Source organism: Phyllobates terribilis, unplaced genomic scaffold, assembly GCF_046119375.1.
Source record: "Phyllobates terribilis strain yellow unplaced genomic scaffold, ASM4611937v1 Scaffold_3__8_contigs__length_932513732, whole genome shotgun sequence".
In the NCBI taxonomy this organism is placed as follows: domain Eukaryota; kingdom Metazoa; phylum Chordata; class Amphibia; order Anura; family Dendrobatidae; genus Phyllobates; species Phyllobates terribilis.
The window spans coordinates 555,465,025-555,483,839 of record NW_027362763.1 but is presented as its reverse complement, the minus strand read 5'-3'; the positions used below and the strand labels follow the sequence as shown (position 1 = coordinate 555,483,839).

Genomic DNA, 18,815 nt, shown 5'->3' with positions numbered 1-18,815 from the left:
TCAAGCGTTTCTGCTGTGGAATTTCCACAGCGAAAACGCTTAAAAACGCTTGGTAATCCGTGCCTCATGGTCCCCAATGTAAATCTGCATGTTCTGTGCCCATGCTGCGGAAATTTCCGCAGTGGATTTTCCTTGCGGAAAAATCCGCAGCATGTCCATTATTTCTGCGTTTCTGCATGCGGATTTGAGGTCCCAATGCATTTGAAAAACGCAAGTCAAATCCGCATGTAAAAACGTGTGTAAAATCCGCAAGCGTTTTTGACTGCCAAGAACATGCAGAAACGCTGCAGAAATTTCTGCTTAATTTCTGCATCGTGGCACATAGCCTTAGGGTATGTGCCCACGTAGCGTTTTTCAAGCGGATATGCTGCGGAATTTCCGCAGCGTAAACGCTTGTTTAACGCTATGTTATCCGCCCCCCATGGTCCCCAAGGGGATTACGCAAGTTCTATGCCCATGCTGCTGATTTTTCTGCAGCGTTTTTGCTGCGGGGAAAAATCCGCAGCATGTCCATTAATTTTGTGTTTCCGCAGGCGGAATTGCCTTTGCAGTGCAATAAAAAATGCAAGGCAATTCCGCATGTGGAAAACGCGTGATAAACGCGTGCGGAATTCCGCATGAGTTTATCCGGGAGAGGACATGCAGAAATGAAACAGAAAATGTCTGCTTCATTTCTGCATTGTGGGCACATAGCCTTATTGCCCTCACAGACTGCAAGGACTAAATTCACTCTATGATGCGTAGAAATAATCCCAAATTTAAAAGCCACTGTTCTCCTAGTATGCACAGTCCAATAATCTCTGTGAGGGGTCTTGTTACAGCAAGCATTGGTGGTTCAGTGGTAGAATTCTCGCCTGCCACGCGGGAGGCCCGGGTTCGATTCCCGGCCAATGCAGCTATCATTTTATATTTATATGATTTCTGTGTTTCTTTGCAGTAATCTTGCGCTTCACGTTTTTTATTTCTAGCTATTATTATTATTTGTGACCGGACGTTCTGTGCCGGTATAGCTCTATAAGCGGCACTATGAGGGACATGAGGCTGACGGCTATAGTGCGGCGGAGAGGGCGGAAGTGACGCAGGCGCTCGGTTTGAATGTGTGAGGAGGAGATATGGAGATGAGAAGGCGGCGGGGAAAAGTGTAGTCCGGCAAGTATCTGCCATTTCCCGGTGCCGTCAGTCAGGTGAGAAGCGGAGCTATTCCAGGTGATGTATATATGTTTACTGTATATGGGGGAGAAATGCCGCCCCCTGTGTGCTGCCGACTGCCCACCCTTATCATCTGCTCCATACTTTCACATAGTTCTTATAACGCCGGGGCATCGTCTAGTATCCTGTATATAATGTGCCCCTCACAGGTGGGGGCACTGTATGTATATCTATGGGGTGCCCCTCACATGTGGGGGCACTGTATGTATATCTATGGGGTGCCCCTCACATGTGGGGGCACTGTATGTATATCTATGGGGTGCCCACTCACAGGTGGGGGCACTGTATGTATATCTATGGGGTGCCCCTCACATGTGGGGGCACTGTATGTATATCTATGGGGTGCCCCTCACAGGTGGGGGCATTGTATGTATATCTATGGGGTGCCCACTCACAGGTGGGGGCACTGTATGTATATCTATGTGGTGCCCCTAACAGGTGGGGGCACTGTATGTATATCTATGTGGTGCCCCTAACAGGTGGGGGCACTGTATGTATATCTATGTGGTGCCCCTCACAGGTGGGGGCACTGTATGTATATCTATGTGGTGCCCCTCACAGGTGGGGACAGTGTATGTATATCTATGTGGTGCCCACTCACAGGTGGGGACAGTGTATGTATATCTATGTGGTGCCCACTCACAGGTGGGGACAGTGTATGTATATCTATGTGGTGCCCACTCACAGGTGGGGACAGTGTATGTATATCTATGTGGTGCCCACTCACAGGTGGGGACAGTGTATGTATATCTATGTGGTGCCCACTCACAGGTGGGGACAGTGTATGTATATCTATGTGGTGCCCACTCACAGGTGGGGACAGTGTATGCATATCTATGTGGTGTCCACTCACAGGTGGGGGCACTGTATGCATATCTATGTGGTGTCCACTCACAGGTGGGGGCACTGTGTGCATATCTATGTGGTGTCCACTCACAGGTGGGGGCACTGTGTGCATATCTATGTGGTGTCCACTCACAGGTGGTGGCACTGTATGTATATCTATGTGGTGCCCACTCACAGGTGGGGGCACTGTATGCATATCTATGGGGTGCCCACTCACAGGTGGGGGCACTGTATGCATATCTATGGGGTGCCCACTCACAGGTGGGGGCACTGTATGCATATCTATGGGGTGCCCACTCATAGGTGGGGGCACTGTATGTATATCTATGGGGTGCCCACTCATAGGTGGGGGCACTGTATGCATATCTATGTGGTGCCCACTCACAGGTGGGGGCAATGTATGTATATCTATGTGGTGCCCACTCACAGGTGGGGGCACTGTATGCATATCTATGGGGTGCCCCTCACAGGTGGGGGCAGTGTATGTATATCTATGGGGTGCCCCTCACAGATGGGGGCATTGTATGTATATCTATGGGGTGCCCACTCACAGGTGGGGGCACTGTATGTATATCTATGTGGTGCCCCTAACAGGTGGGGGCACTGTATGTATATCTATGTGGTGCCCCTAACAGGTGGGGGCACTGTATGTATATCTATGTGGTGCCCCTCACAGGTGGGGGCACTGTATGTATATCTATGTGGTGCCCCTCACAGGTGGGGACAGTGTATGTATATCTATGTGGTGCCCACTCACAGGTGGGGACAGTGTATGTATATCTATGTGGTGCCCACTCACAGGTGGGGACAGTGTATGTATATCTATGTGGTGCCCACTCACAGGTGGGGACAGTGTATGCATATCTATGTGGTGCCCACTCACAGGTGGGGACAGTGTATGCATATCTATGTGGTGTCCACTCACAGGTGGGGGCACTGTATGCATATCTATGTGGTGTCCACTCACAGGTGGGGGCACTGTATGCATATCTATGTGGTGTCCACTCACAGGTGGGGGCACTGTGTGCATATCTATGTGGTGTCCACTCACAGGTGGTGGCACTGTATGTATATCTATGTGGTGCCCACTCACAGGTGGGGACAGTGTATGCATATCTATGTGGTGTCCACTCACAGGTGGGGGCACTGTATGCATATCTATGTGGTGTCCACTCACAGGTGGGGGCACTGTATGCATATCTATGTGGTGTCCACTCACAGGTGGGGGCACTGTGTGCATATCTATGTGGTGTCCACTCACAGGTGGTGGCACTGTATGTATATCTATGTGGTGCCCACTCACAGGTGGGGGCACTGTATGCATATCTATGGGGTGCCCACTCACAGGTGGGGGCACTGTATGCATATCTATGGGGTGCCCACTCACAGGTGGGGGCACTGTATGCATATCTATGGGATGCCCACTCATAGGTGGGGGCACTGTATGTATATCTATGGGGTGCCCACTCATAGGTGGGGGCACTGTATGCATATCTATGTGGTGCCCACTCACAGGTGGGGGCAATGTATGTATATCTATGTGGTGCCCACTCACAGGTGGGGGCACTGTATGCATATCTATGGGGTGCCCCTCACAGGTGGGGGCAGTGTATGTATATCTATGGGGTGCCCCTCACAGATGGGGGCATTGTATGTATATCTATGGGGTGCCCACTCACAGGTGGGGGCACTGTATGTATATCTATGTGGTGCCCCTAACAGGTGGGGGCACTGTATGTATATCTATGTGGTGCCCCTAACAGGTGGGGGCACTGTATGTATATCTATGTGGTGCCCACTCACAGGTGGGGACAGTGTATGTATATCTATGTGGTGCCCACTCACAGGTGGGGACAGTGTATGCATATCTATGTGGTGCCCACTCACAGGTGGGGACAGTGTATGCATATCTATGTGGTGTCCACTCACAGGTGGGGGCACTGTATGCATATCTATGTGGTGTCCACTCACAGGTGGGGGCACTGTATGCATATCTATGTGGTGTCCACTCACAGGTGGGGGCACTGTATGCATATCTATGTGGTGTCCACTCACAGGTGGGGGCACTGTGTGCATATCTATGTGGTGTCCACTCACAGGTGGTGGCACTGTATGTATATCTATGTGGTGCCCACTCACAGGTGGGGACAGTGTATGCATATCTATGTGGTGTCCACTCACAGGTGGGGGCACTGTATGCATATCTATGTGGTGTCCACTCACAGGTGGGGGCACTGTATGCATATCTATGTGGTGTCCACTCACAGGTGGGGGCACTGTGTGCATATCTATGTGGTGTCCACTCACAGGTGGTGGCACTGTATGTATATCTATGTGGTGCCCACTCACAGGTGGGGGCACTGTATGCATATCTATGGGGTGCCCACTCACAGGTGGGGGCACTGTATGCATATCTATGGGGTGCCCACTCACAGGTGGGGGCACTGTATGCATATCTATGGGATGCCCACTCATAGGTGGGGGCACTGTATGTATATCTATGGGGTGCCCACTCATAGGTGGGGGCACTGTATGCATATCTATGTGGTGCCCACTCACAGGTGGGGGCAATGTATGTATATCTATGTGGTGCCCACTCACAGGTGGGGGCACTGTATGCATATCTATGGGGTGCCCCTCACAGGTGGGGGCAGTGTATGTATATCTATGGGGTGCCCCTCACAGGTGGGGGCAGTGTATGTATATCTATGGGGTGCCCCTCACAGATGGGGGCATTGTATGTATATCTATGGGGTGCCCACTCACAGGTGGGGGCACTGTATGTATATCTATGTGGTGCCCCTAACAGGTGGGGGCACTGTATGTATATCTATGTGGTGCCCCTAACAGGTGGGGGCACTGTATGTATATCTATGTGGTGCCCCTCACAGGTGGGGGCACTGTATGTATATCTATGTGGTGCCCCTCACAGGTGGGGACAGTGTATGTATATCTATGTGGTGCCCACTCACAGGTGGGGACAGTGTATGTATATCTATGTGGTGCCCACTCACAGGTGGGGACAGTGTATGTATATCTATGTGGTGCCCACTCACAGGTGGGGACAGTGTATGCATATCTATGTGGTGCCCACTCACAGGTGGGGACAGTGTATGCATATCTATGTGGTGTCCACTCACAGGTGGGGGCACTGTATGCATATCTATGTGGTGTCCACTCACAGGTGGGGGCACTGTATGCATATCTATGTGGTGTCCACTCACAGGTGGGGGCACTGTGTGCATATCTATGTGGTGTCCACTCACAGGTGGTGGCACTGTATGTATATCTATGTGGTGCCCACTCACAGGTGGTGGCACTGTATGTATATCTATCTGGTGCCCACTCACAGGTGGGGGCACTGTATGTATATCTATCTGGTGCCCACTCACAGTGCCCCCACCTGTATGTATAACTATGTGGTGCCCACTCACAGGTGGGGGCACTGTATGTATCTCCATGTGGTACCCGATCACAGGTGGGGGCACTGTATGTATCTCCATGTGGTGCCCGATCACAGGTGGGGGCACTGTATGTATCTCCATGTGGTGCCCGATCACAGGTGGGGGCACTGTATGTATCTCCATGTGGTGCCCGATCACAGGTGGGGGCACTGTATGTATCTCCATGTGGTGCCCGATCACAGGTGGGGGCACTGTATGTATCTCCATGTGGTGCCCGATCACAGGTGGGGGCACTGTATGTATCTCCATGTGGTGCCCGATCACAGGTGGGGGCTCTGTATGTATATCCATGTGGTGCCCGATCACAGGTGGGGGCTCTGTATATATATCTATGGGATGCCCCTCACAGGTGGGGGCACTGTATGTATCTCCATGTGGTGCCCGATCACATGTGGGGGCTCTGTATGTATATCCCTGTGGTGCCCGATCACAGGTGGGGGCTCTGTATGTATATCTATGGGATGCCCCTCACAGGTGGGGGCACTGTATGTATACAGTGGTGGCCAAAAGTATTGGCACCCCTGCAATTCTGTCAGATAATACTCAGTTTCTTCCTGAAAATGATTGCAATCACAAATTCTTTGGTATTATTATCTTCATTTAATTTGTCTTCAATGAAAAAACACAAAAAGAATTGTCCTAAAGCCAAATTGGATACAATTCCACACCAAACCTGTCAGGTTTTTCTGCCTGAGTTTTTAAAAACGAGAGATGTCTCAAAGAAAAACCCCCACCCCCTATCCGTTTGTAAGAGAAGACATAGAACTGCAGTGCTGGCCCCCACCCTAAGAATTTTTATTATCGTCGTAAACCCTCAGTGCAGAGCAGCTTCTAGTTCAAAATAGTTATTCCCTCCAAAATTCCCATTGTTTAAAATCTTGTACAGTTAATGTAGAATTTAAAAACGCACATGACTGTCCCTAACCCAGGGACCACATTTTTGGAATGCTCACATTTTCCTGGTTACAATGATATATTTTTCATAACTGGGATACCCCCAGAAATCAAGGAATTGGTTTCTTAGCTTCTGAGCATCATAGAGAGGTCCTGTTTAATATCCATCTGCATGAAAATTAGTGACGGCCAACATGATGTCTCCATCTTGGATGTGGGACCCCCCCACACCAAGATATGAAATATGAAGGTTTTTATGTTCTATGCAGCTGGGTGGTCTCACAAAGCCGAGCCCCCCTTGTGAGGTAAATAATGGGTGTCTCCCAGAGTTTTGGCTGCTTTTCTAAAAAGCAGAACGGTCATAAAAACTGGCATTCTTCTCAGGGACATCAGACGCACGCACACCACGCTGCGTAGAGGAATCACATCTAATTTCCGGGGAGCTGTCCCCCCCACAGAATCTGAGACCATCACCTTGTGAAGCAGGTTTGCTATTACTTATCCCTTTTATTTTAATAACTGTTTATGCATATATGTAAATTGTCTCTTTTATAATATCTTGTATATATTTTGTAAACACTGCCCCCCTTTTGGGAGTAAATCATTAATTATTTACCAGTTTCGTCCTTCTTGTCCTATGTCGAGCAAACACGTTCCTCACCCGCTAATTCACGTTACCTACCAGGTACCCGATCCACCTGTTAAGCGATCGGTGATGGCAGTATACCAGTATTTATGTGATATTGTGGTTTGAGGGTGGCTGGTCGGAGGTATATAGACGTTCCTGGAAGGAACTGGAGGTATATATACGTCCTGTCACATCACGTGCCGCAATAGTCGACATAAATTAGAGCAGCTGCACCCGTGCTTATCCTCGGTCAATACCGTGTTTGACCAGCAGGATAAGGGGGCGCCAGAGAGCTGCAAGGTCTGACCCAAAAGTGGGTGTCGTTTTCCTGACAAAACCTAAAAAAGGGGGTGGACAAAAGTATTGGCACTGTTTGAAAAATCAAGTGATGCTTCTCTAATTCGTGTAATTAACAGCACCTGTAACTTACCTGTGGCACCTAACAGGTGTTGGCAATAACTAAATCACACTTGCAGCCAGTTAACATGGATTAAAGTTGACTCAACCTCTGTCCTGTGTCCTTGTGTGTACCACATTGAGCATGGAGAAAAGAAAGAAGACCAAAGAACTATCTGAGGACTTGAGAAACCAAATTGTGAGGAAGCATGAGCAATCTCAAGGCTACAAGTCCATCTCCAAAGACCTGAATGTTCCTGTGTCTTCCGTGCGCAGTGTCATCAAGAAGTTTAAAGCCCATGGCACTGTGGCTAACCTCTCTAGATGTGGACGGAAAAGAAAAATTGACGAGAAATTTCAATGCAAGATTGTGTGGATGGTGGATGAAGAACAACCAAACAAGTTCAAGCTGCCCTGCAGTCCGAGAGTACAACAGTGTCAACCCGTACTATCCGTCGGCGTCTGAATGAAAAGGGACTGTATGGTAGGATACCCAGAAAGAACCCAGTTCTTACCCCGAGACATAAAAAAGCCAGGCTGGAGTTTGCCAAAACTTACCTGAGAAAGCCTAAAACGTTTTGGAAGAATGTTCTCTGGTCAGATGAGACAAAAGTAGAGCTTTTTGACAAAAAGCATCAACATAGAGTGTACAGGAAAAAAAAGAGGCATTCAAAGAAAAGAACACTGTCCCTACAGTCAAACATGGCGGAGGTTCCCTGATGTTTTGGGGTTGCTTTGCTGCCTCTGGCACTGGACTGCTTGACCGTGTGCATAGCATTATGAAGTCTGAAGACTACCAACAAATTTTGCAGCATAATGTAGGGCCTAGTGTGAGAAAGCTGGGTCTCCCTCAGAGGTCACGGGTCATCCAACAGGACAATGACCCAAAACACACTTCCAAAAGCACTATAAAATGGTTTGAGAGAAAGCACTGGAGACTTCTAAGGTGGCCAGCAATAAGTCCAGACCTGAATCCCATAGAACACCTGTGGAGAGATCTCAAAATGGCAGTTTGGAGAAGGCACCCTTCAAATATCAGGGACCTAGAGCAGTTTGCCAAAGAACAATGGTCTACAATTCCAGCAGAGCATTGTAAGAAACTCATTGATGGTTACCGGAAGCGGTTGTTCGCAGTTATTTTGGCTAAAGGTTGTGCAACCAAGTATTAGGCTGAGGGTGCCAATACTTTTGTCTGGCCCATTTTTGGAGTTTTGTGTGAAATGATCAATGATTTGATTTTTGCTTCATTCTCTTTTGTGTTTTTTCCTTGCAAGCAAATTAAATGAAGATAATAATACCAAAGAATTTGTGATTGCAATCATTTTCAGGAAGAAACTGAGTATTATCTGACAGAATTGCAGGGGTGCCAATACTTTTGGCCACCACTGTATCTATGTGATCTATCTATCTATCTATATCTATATGGTGCCCACTCACATATGGGGGCAGTGTATGTATATCTATGGGGTGCCCACTCACAGGTGGGAACATAGTATAAGTAATTATTCTGCCTCCACTGAAATAACAGCTGACCAGGCCACACTGCTATAAGGATTTTATGACAATACGTGTGCATCTGGTTGTATAGCAATATTCCACCTCATTCAATCCGTGAAAATGAATGGCGCGTACGCAGACCACATCTATAACAGCCTAGTTTGGTTTTTGTTCATACGTTGGAGGGCATCTGCCAACATACCGTACCTTTTATTCAGTCTGAGCCAGATTTTGAAATAAAAGCATGGGCTTCTACTATTAAAAGGGGTTTTGTATGTTTTTGCTTTTTTTTAATCCTTAGGCTTGCTCTGTGTGTAGTAAAAAAAAATAAAAATAAAACACAACCAAACAAAAAAAAAAATGAATTACTTAACCCCTTCAGGACCAGATAATTTTTCGTTTTGCACTTTCATTTTTTCCTCTTCTTGCAAAAACCATAATTTTTTTTCCTTATTTTTTCCCTCCCCATAGCCTTATGAGGGCTTGTTTTTTTGTGGGAAGAGTTGTACTTCTGAATAACGCCATTTATTTTACAGTATCATGTACTGCATAATGGGAAAAATATTCCAAGTGCTGTAAAATGGTGAAAAACATGTAAGTCTGACTTTGTTTTTTGGGTTTTATTTTTACAGCATTCATTGAGCGTTAAAAATTGCCTAGAAACCTAAATGTCTGTTTGGTGATGCCAAACTTGAATATTATTTATTTTTTCTATTTAAGTGGTAAAAAATTTCAGCAGTAAAAAAAAAAATCACTGTTGTCTGAGAGCTGTAACATTTTTTACTTTTCCATCAATAAAAGTGTGTGAGGGTTTGTTTTTATGTAAGTGGTGAACTGAATTTTTCCCAGATCTCACTTTGCTTTGGGGTAGATATAACGCTTTGATCACTTTTTATTTTTTTATCCGGTTGCATGGATTTATATAGTGTGAACAAGTTGTCAAGCACTTTCCAAGTGATGCTAAAATCGCTTGGAAAAGCGCTTGATAACCCGAATGCAGAAATGCATGCAAAGACGCTTGACAAACTCTTCTACCTGGCGGGAAAAACGCATGTAAAAAATGCATGCGTTTTTCCTGCCAGGCAGAAGCGTAAAAAATATGCAGCATTTCTGCATCGTGGGCACATAGCCTTACAGTGATGTTTGGTGACTGAAAAACTGCATTTATAGCATTTTGATTTTCTTCATGTTACAGCGCTTACCGATCAGATTAATTAATGTTATATGTTGATAGATAGCACTTCTACGGATGTGGTGATGCCTAATATGTTACATTTTTTTTTACTTTTATTTTTATTGATGGGGGGGAGAAGATGATTCAAATTCTGATCTTACTTTCTTAGTTCCCTTAGGGCACCTCCTCTAGCGATCGTCAGTATTTTAGTATATAGTGAAAATCATGGTCTTCTTGAAAGCTCAGCATGTAGCTCAGCGTCAAACGAGGACCAAAATTGCAGCGAGATGGCAATGGGACATCCTAATTGGCGCCTTATCTACACAACGGTTATTTAAGAACTGATGTTGTTAAGATTTGGTTGTACCAGTCACTAACCAGATCTACCACCTGGATACTGGGAAGAAGATACAGGTGCATCTCACTAAATTAGAATATCATCAAAAAGTTAATTTATTTCAGTTCCTCAATACAAAAAGTGAAACTCATATATTATATAGAGTCATTACAAACAGAGTGATCTATTTCAAGTGTTTATTTCTGTTAATGTTGATGATTATGGCCTAAAGACAATGAAAACACAAAAGTCATTATTTCAGTAGATCAAAATAATTAACAAAAAACACCTGCAAAGGCTTCATATGCGTTTTGAAAAGGTCCCTTAGTCTGTTTCAGTAGCTCCACAATCATGGGGAAGACTGCTGACTTGACAGATGTCCAGAAGGCAGTCATTGACACTCTCCACAAGGTCCTAGAGTTCCAATTTTCATTTGGAAATCAAGGTCCCAGAGTCTGGAGGAAGAGTGGAGAGGCACACAATCCAAGCTGCTTGAGGTCTAGTGTGAAGTTTCCATACATAGTGATGGTTTGGGGAGCCATGTCATCTGCTGGTGTAGGTCCACTGTGTTTTATCAAGACCAAAGTCAGTGCAGCCATCTACCAGGAAATTTTAGAGCACTTCATACTTCCCTCTGCTGACAGTCTTTATGGAGATGGAAATGTCATTCTCCAGCAAGATTTGGCACCTGTGCACACTGCCAAAAAGTACCAATACCTGGTTTAAAAACAACAGTATCACTGTGCTTGATTGGCAGCAAACTCGTCTAACCTTAACCCTATAGAGAATCTATGGGATATTATCAAGAGGAAGATGAGAGACACCAGACCCAGCAATGAAGACGAGCTGAAGACTGCTATCAAAGCAACCTGGGCTTCCATAACACCTCAGTAGTGCCACAGGCTGATCACCTCCATGCCACGCCGCATTGATGCAGTAATTGATGTAGAAAAGGAACCCCGACCAAGTATTGAGTGCATTTACTGAACATACATTTCAGATTTTAAAATAATTTTTCAAGGTGTTACTATAAAGTATTCTAATTTACTGAGATAGTGACTTTTGTGTTTTCACTGGCTGTAATCTATAATCATCACCATTAACAGGAATAAACACTTGAAATATATCACTCTGTTTGTAATGACTCTATATAATATGAGTTTTACTTTTTGTATTGACGAACTGAAATAAATTAACTTTTTGATGATATTCTAATTTAGTGAGATGCACCTATATGTAGCTATGATCACACTGTGCATTCATCTCCCCTTAAGAACACGATGGGGAGAAATGTGTTGGGAAACACACAAGATTAACATGGGTCACTCGCAGGGCCAGATGTGGACTGCCCTTGTCAGGGTGGGAGCTATGGGGAAATAGAGCCAGAATAGTATGCCCAGTGTTAGAACCCTCCTGTTTGTTTTTTCCTTGTGTTTTGTGGTCATGTGACCACCTGCCTTTTATATTCCAGCTCCGCCCTTTTGGCTGTGCTGGACTTCAGGGTTTGACTGTTTCTCTAGCCAGGCGCTTCTGTGCCTTTCTCTGTCAGTTCGTTTGGTCCTTCTGGGACCTCTAGTACTTTGTCTTTTTGTGTTCTGCAACAACTTCTGTTTAGGAGGTGTCCCATTTTTGTCCCAGTCCTTAGTTCTTTTAGGGACCCCTCCCCTTATGCTATAGGTCTTCGTTCAGACTAGTCGAGGACTAAGGCGGGTCTGTTCGCTAGGAACAGGCAGCCCGCTACATCGTAGGGATTCAGCTTAGTCTTACTGTAGGGACAGTTTTCCCTTATCTTTCCTTAGTACATGTTGCAGATCATAACACCCAGGGCCTACTAGGTTCTCCTGTTAGCCCCACTGGTATATATGATGGGTGTTTGATGCGATGATCCTTCCCCTTTTTCCGTGGACACAGACATCTGGGTGAGATCATTCCTTTCTTATTTATGTTGATTTAATTGTGTATTGCAATATGTTTGTGACCACTGTCACTAGGCATAGGACATCAACACCAAAAAGCTACCAATTTTGTGAACTGGACGATATCCGGTTTCATTTTTAACTATTTGTTTACCCACACTTAGTTTAATTGTTTGTCTTTTGTGCCTTTAAAGTTTTGGTAATGATACTGTTTTTATTATATATTTATTAGTTATATTTTATTAATTCTCAATAGAGTGCTAGATTTACCTTGGTCATTGCTGACATGACTCTGGGCTCATCATTGGTCTTGTGCTGACAAGCACATAGGAAGCCTCTAAGGATTGAAGGGGAAACTCTTTAATCATCTGTGGCTGAAGGGCTTTGGCACTTATTCCTTCTCTGTTTTTGCACTAAGCACCCTGTTACCTACAGTGCCCTTACTTACTCTCCGCTGGAGTTCTGGGGGCTCTTGAAAGGTATGTATTAAAGGGAACCTGTCATGTCCTCTCTACTATGTAAACTGCCCCCATTGCTTTGTTAGTGATGCACAGCGTATGCGCGGCTCCCAGCGCTGCAAGCTTCTGGCTGGCCATGTCATACTGTGCAAGCGCCCCATACTTCAGCACGAGCCGGGAGCAAAATTAAAACACGTGGGCGGCGCCAGCCCTGATTGAATGTGAGGATCACACCCATATAACTGAATGAGCAGGTAGGATTTAACTTTATAAAATGCTTTATACTCATGATATCAGCACAGATTTTAATGAAAAAAGTGTGTTAGTGATGCACATTGCACCACTAACCACGCAATGGGGGCAGTTTACATAGTAGATGGGACATGACAGGTTCCCTTTAAGTCCACAGGATAAGGGGAAATTTTCTGAGTATTGGGATTTTTACTGATCCCAGGAACCTCTGCTCCATTCATTTTCTATGGGACTGCCTGAGATAAAGCCAAGTCATTATGTATTTCTCTTGCATGTGACCCTATGGATGACGTCTGGCACATATTCTTATAGATTTCCCAGGAGTATGAACCTACGGGTAAGCCTGATTGTGATTTTAACAGAGCATTAGAGGGGAACCTGAACAACCCTGAAATGTCTAAAGTTTCTAAGCTGCTAATCCAAGTTCACTAGTTAAGAAGTCTACAAAGCTACAGAGTTCAGTTTTCCCTAGTAGTTCTGACGTGTCAGTAATGCATAACATTACTGTCACTTTAATCATATTTTTGTGCATTATGTCATATAGTGGAGCAAAGTACAAATATCTATATATTTAGATAATGTGTGGAAGGCCAACATTACCTTGTCATGTAAACCAGATTGTTGTCTATTATTGTACTAGAAAAAAATAATGTGAATGATGTTCTCTTAACCCCTTAGTGACCAATAGACATCTTTTTACTGACCTGCGATATAAGAGACTAGCGCTAGTTCCCTGACAGGTGACAATCCTGTAGCTGTCACCTGTACACTATAGCTGACAACTTGCTGCATCAGCCATGATCAGTGTTGGCATCGACCTTGGACGTTTAACCCCTTAGCTTCTGTCAATAGTGACTACAGAATCTAAATAGTTAACAGAGTGTGGGGGCTCCCTCTTTAACCTCATCGGCACCCTGAGATCTTTATTGTGTGGTCCTGATATTTGCCTTGGCAGTTCATGGCCAAATAATGGCCTTAGAGTCTGCCGGCTATAGCGGCCTGTTCAGAAGTTATCAAAATTTAGGTGGTAAAAATAAACTTTTATAGTCTTGTCATGCCACTTTCTATTACTTCCTGAAAAGAACCAGAAGGGTTAATGAACTACCTGAAAGCAATTTTAAATACCTTGAGGGGTGCATTTTTTTAAATTTTATCACTTTTGTGTGGTTTCCAACATATAGGACCCCCAAAGTCACTTCAAAACTGAACAGGTCCCTATAAAAATAAGTTTTGTAAATTTCCTTGGAAAAACGAAAAATTACTGCTACATTTTTAAACCTTCTAAAATGCTAAAAAATAAAACAACACTTTACAAATGGTGCTGATGTAAAGCAGACATGAGGGAAATGTTATTTATTCATGTTTTTGTGTGGTATGACTACTGGGATTAAAGGGATAGTCATTCAAAGTTTGAAAATTGCAATTTAAAAAAAAAAATTGTCAAATTTCTGATGTTTTTTGTTTATTTATAAAAAATATCAACCTAAATTTACCATTATTATAAAGTATAATGTGTCACAAAAAAACAGTCTCAAAATCAGTGGGATATGGTGAAGCATTCCAGAGTTATTACCAGGGCTCTGGAATCGGTAAGCCAAACCTCCGACTCCGACATTTCCATGACTCCGACTCCCTCATACATGGCTCATGTTTAAGTGATAAATTTACTGTAGCACAGATTCATCTCAGCTAAAAGTCTAGACCCTTAGATCAGGAATAGGACATTTCATAACTTTCCCAAATTCTTATGTAAAAATATTCCCCACAAACTGCATTGAATTACTGTACCCAATTTATTATATATTTTGGAGTCTGAGTTGGTCCATTTTATACCGACTCCACCAAAATGAGCTCCGACTCCACAGCCCTGGTTATTACTACATAATGCGACAATGGTCGGAATGCAAAAAAAATTGGTGCGGTCACTAAGGGGTTAAAACAGCACTTTTAATCTGCTGTTTGGCATATGCTAATGAGGCTGGCAGGATTAGTCTGTTGTTGCTTTTCCCAGACTATGGCCAGGGTCACATGAGCATATAAATCAGATATTTTCCGATATATATATATTTACCTGATAGCTCTCAGACCAATATTACTCATTTGAGCATTGCTACGACTTCTCTCTGAAATTGGAAGAAACACCCATTCAAGTCTATTGGTGCGTGGAAAACATCGGATTGCACTCGGATGACATCTGAGTGCAGCACACTTTCCTTGAACTCACTTAATGGAGAAGATGGAGAAATTATGTTCTCCATCTTCTCACAGTATGCTCCTATTCTCTCATCCAAGAGAATTAGATCATGTAATGCTGAGACTCGGGTCAAACTCTGATCAGTGCCATTAGCATAATCGACCTGATTCTCTCGCATGAGAGAATCTACGGTCGTGTGACCCTGACCTGCTTAATTAGCACATGCTGAGCAGCAAATTTAAAAATCTTTAAAAAAATAAATAAATGACAGCATTTGTGTGTAAATTAAAGAAAATATGATTAGAACACAGTAAACTCCATATATAAATGGAGATCTGACATTCCCTTTGAATCCTCAGTCACAAAGATAATTGGATCTTGGCAATGTTACTGAATGCCTTTTTTTCACATTTTATAAAGTTCAATGTACATATCAAGAAAATACAGCTGTGTTTTTTTTTTTTTTTTTTTAACTATAAGCCCCCCAAAAGAAAAGTTCCCTGCTGATGCAATGGTGTCTTAGAAATCCAAAATCAGACCTGACACCTTGTACTTCCATGAGGGCTAACTATGTCAGAGTGACATAGAAAAGGCAACTGATACAGCATCTGATGGCAACAAAAATGAACATACCACAAAGCAATGTAAAAACAACGTTGCTGTGCACATTTTGTCTTGCGTCACGTTTTTAACTGCTATGGGGTTCTTAAACCGTGAAGCAGCTAAAAGAGGTAGCATGCTCTTCCTTTGGCAGCTTCTTCTATGAAGGCGCTCTCTAGTTATAGGTTAAACTATACAAAAAAGCTACCAGAAAATCCATTTTAGGAAAAAGGCCAAAGTTTTTTTCAATGAGTATAACCTCAGTGAGTCCGCTAGTATCTTAAAGGCATTGTGTTTGTGTGTGTGTGTACACAAACATTTTCCAGCTCTGACTACAATAAACCTTTCAAGTCTGCTGGAGCTGATGAAAGAATAGGACAGGTGCATGATGGCTGTAGATTGTCCATGCATCCCGGCAAGTGTTTGTAGATGTAGCATCACCAGTGATGCTAACCTGATGCGTAAAGGGGTAGTGCTGGAATACCCCTGTAACCTGAGCTAAGATTAATATTAAGCACAGGTTCCTCCACAAATCATAAGTAAGGCTATGTGCCCACGATGGAGAGATGCTCCGGATTTTTCCTGAGCATTTCTGCATCTCTCTGGCAGAACAAACGCATGCGGATTGTACATGCGTTTTTCTGCCAGGGACAAGCGTATATCCCACGTTTTTCACATGTGATTTCGCATGCAGGTTGTCAAGCGTTTTTCCAAGCGATTTTAGCATCACTTGGAAAAGTGCTTGAGAATTTGGTCACACTCTATAAATCCATGCAACCAGCAACCAGCATGGATTTATATAGTGTGACCAAGTTAATAGTTAAAAAGAATGGTAAAAAATAAACCTTATACTTACCTTCTGATGGTCCCCTTAGCGATGCGTCCTGGCTCCCCAGCAGCTTGCGATGGTCTAAAAGGACCTTCCATGACGTCATTTAGTCATGTGACAGGTCACGCGACCACCAACGTTGGCGGTCGTGTGACCTGTCACATGACTAAATGACGTCATGGAAGGTCCTTTTACACCACTGCGAGCCGCCTGCAAGCCAGGACGCATCATACAGGAGACCGGTGGCCATGAGAAGGTAAGTATAATGTTTATTTTTTATTTTTAATTTTTTTTTAACAGGTACTATGGTACCCGGGTCTGGATGAGAGTCTCTACTTCTCCAGACCCGGGTATCATCCGCACATTGAATCGCTTAATATCCGCATGTGCACATGTATTGATGCGGATATTATGCGATTCAATGCAAGTCAATGGCGGAGAAAACGCAGCGATTACGCAAAATCAATGGTAGTGGTGTGTATTTTTCCGCAATGATAATCCGCAGCGGAAATTTCCGCAGCATGTGCACAGCACATGCGGATTATCATTGGGGGACATTGCAGACCTTCTACCAAGTGTTTTTAAAGTGTTTCCACAGCAGAATTGCCGCTGTGGAAACGCTTAAAAAAACGCATCTTGGGCACACAGCCTTAGAGTCCACAAAATCCCTAATCTCTAGACTAGTGGGCTTCCGTTGGTCAGATCTCCAATGATCGAATGTCCTAAATAAATAAAAAAAAAAAAAAACCTTGAAAAGCAAAAACTTAAGCATGGTTAGATACAGTACTAAAAGTTCTGAAGAACAAAAAAGGCAGTTTTTAGGATATATTTGCAACTGTGCTGCATAATAAATTAGCATAAGGGCATTGTCCAGTCACAGCATTGATGACTTATCCATGGTGTGTGGCTACCGATCATCTGTTATTTACTCCAGCAACTGTCAGATGTAAAAAAATTGCATGGAGATGAAAAATGCAACTCCTTTAATGTGTAGTGGCTGCTGCAGTGTACTGCACAATAGCTCTTAAGGTGCATTTACACTGCAAGATAATTGTGAGCGAGCATGGTTAAAATGCGTGTTTCACAATTATCTCACTGTCTATACAGGCTGCTGAGCACTTCATGAACAAGCAAAATGCTTGTTCATCAGGTGAAATGATCTTGTGTGTAACACAAAAGATAATCGTTCTCGGCGGAGCATTGTCTTGTGTAAACAGCACTCGCACTAACAAGAATTGTAGCAGCCTGTGTGCACTGAGCGGCCTAGTGTAGATCGCTCAGTGCGAATCGTTTACTTTGGTCTGCCTTTGTTAAAAGGATATTAAACGACGACCTGCCAGTCTGTAATAGTTGATTGATTGCCAGTCATGTCATGCCTTAGGTCAATCAATTTAATTGGAGACTTATTCTCTTAGCTATACTTCAGGACCTGGCAGTGGTCACTACACATTGAATGAAGCTGTGCTTTACAGTTTCGTTCAAAGTATTTATATCCAGCTGCTGCTGGAGGAAATTATAGGGACTAATAAGTGTCGGACCCCTATCAATTTGATTTTGATGAGCCATGCTACTGATAGGTCTTCAATATCTTGTGCCTGGTATGTTCTAATACTACAACATACCATGTTGAAGCTTCGTCTGCACTATGCCAATGTAGGAGAGTGCGGAAATTATATCAAGCGATTAAGTTCTGTTACTACCTTACGTCAAGACAGCCACTTTTGACTGTTTGGAAGCTACATACTGATGGTTTAATAAGCCCAAACCCAGTGGCAAGTTCACTTAGTAAATCAGGACTGGACAGGTCCTCCAGATGGAGAAAGGCTTTTTATATGGTCTCTCCACTTTGATTAGTGGATCCTCAATTAAGGGACACCCCCTATCAAATTTAGTGTGTAAAAATGAGTTTTGTAAACTAGACAACCTCCTTGAGGTTTATTCAAGCACTTTTTATAAGATGTATTTTCCAGGTTTTGTTTAGCTTTATGAAATAACCCTTCATTAGATTCTTGTACGCTGAAATGATGAGTTTTCTTTTGGCGTGTAAATAAAGGAATATAACCATGAAGGTAATTCTTTTCATCAAACTATTTATTTGCTTTGTGGGACACTTTATGAGAA

General features: G+C 43.8%; 1 protein-coding gene and 1 non-coding gene across 3 annotated transcripts in view; both read left to right on the top strand.

The window, feature by feature from the left end:
* Positions 1 to 824: 824 nt before the first annotated feature.
* On the top strand, positions 825 to 895 carry TRNAG-GCC (transfer RNA glycine (anticodon GCC)). Its single transcript has one exon. It is a non-coding gene; the product is annotated as a tRNA-Gly (tRNA).
* A 137-nt stretch (positions 896 to 1,032) lies between these two features.
* Positions 1,033 to 18,815, top strand: part of KATNA1 (katanin catalytic subunit A1) — a 63,872-nt gene continuing 46,089 nt past the window's right edge. The window contains exon 1 of one of the 2 annotated variants that reach the window (XM_073671404.1): positions 1,033 to 1,184. The gene's annotated coding sequence lies outside the window, so the exon portion shown is untranslated. Of the gene's footprint in view, positions 1,207 to 18,815 lie in introns of both variants that reach the window. The other variant, XM_073671403.1, reaches the window with a different exon arrangement.